A 966-nucleotide genomic window follows, 5' to 3' on the forward strand; every position below is an offset into this window, starting at 1 on the left:
GCAAAACTCTTCAACTCTTCAGAAAGCATGAAGCCCTAAGAAACTGTAGGACAGTCTTCAACATCATTTGAGCTGTACTACAGTGACTTGAGACAGTTTGCTCTTTCACAACACGGACCAGGGCTTCAAACTACCCTGCTAGAAATTAAGTCCTGTGATAAAACCAGTTCCAGGTACAACATTCTCTGCCTGCTTATTTGAGTACTTTCAACACCTAAATGATTTCAAAAACACCACAATGAGCCACAGAGTCACAGGTAAGCAGCCATGAATGGTTGGAGCAGGGTAAGGGAATATATAACTGAAGTCAGTTCTATAGGGAAACACACAAGAAAGCCTTTTCTGCAAATACAGCCATAGCCATAGGAATAGTTAAGCAACTTCCACAGCAAAGCTCAGCATTATGGTTTCGCTATTCTCTTGCCTCAGCTATATGGCAGTCATACAGTGGAAGAATCCCTGCAGAGAACACTTACTTTTTAAACTTCACCAATTATGGCAAACTTAAGGTACAATTCAGCCTGAAAATCTGCTGCTACAGGCAGTGTGTAACAAGACAAATGTGTTCTGGTAGGGCTGACTTCGTTTAAACTGCTTCCACACCAGGTAACTGAGTTAAACTACTTCTGCATGGGGCTAATAGTTTTAAAGTCAGATAAAACACTCAATTTTTGTGCATTTTATCTCAACCACTCAGTCAGAACTTGTGACAAACTCCCAAGCTAGCTTTAGTGTACCTGCTGAAAAAGGAAAGTGGATTTAAATTCCACAGCAAAAGGTTATGCAGCCTTGTCTTAGCTGACTCCTGTACAGCTCTTCAACATAAGCCCTCAAGTGGGTTTACAGTAGTCTGTTTTCCTTTGAATGAATGTTAAGTTTTGAGTAGCCCAACGAAAATCCTGACTGACTACAATCTTTTAAGTTTTTGAAGTTCCATTACCAACAAAAGATAATTTCACCAATCCA

The sequence above is a fragment of the Serinus canaria genome, chromosome 3 (assembly GCF_022539315.1).
Source record: "Serinus canaria isolate serCan28SL12 chromosome 3, serCan2020, whole genome shotgun sequence".
Classification (NCBI taxonomy): Eukaryota; Metazoa; Chordata; class Aves; order Passeriformes; family Fringillidae; genus Serinus; species Serinus canaria.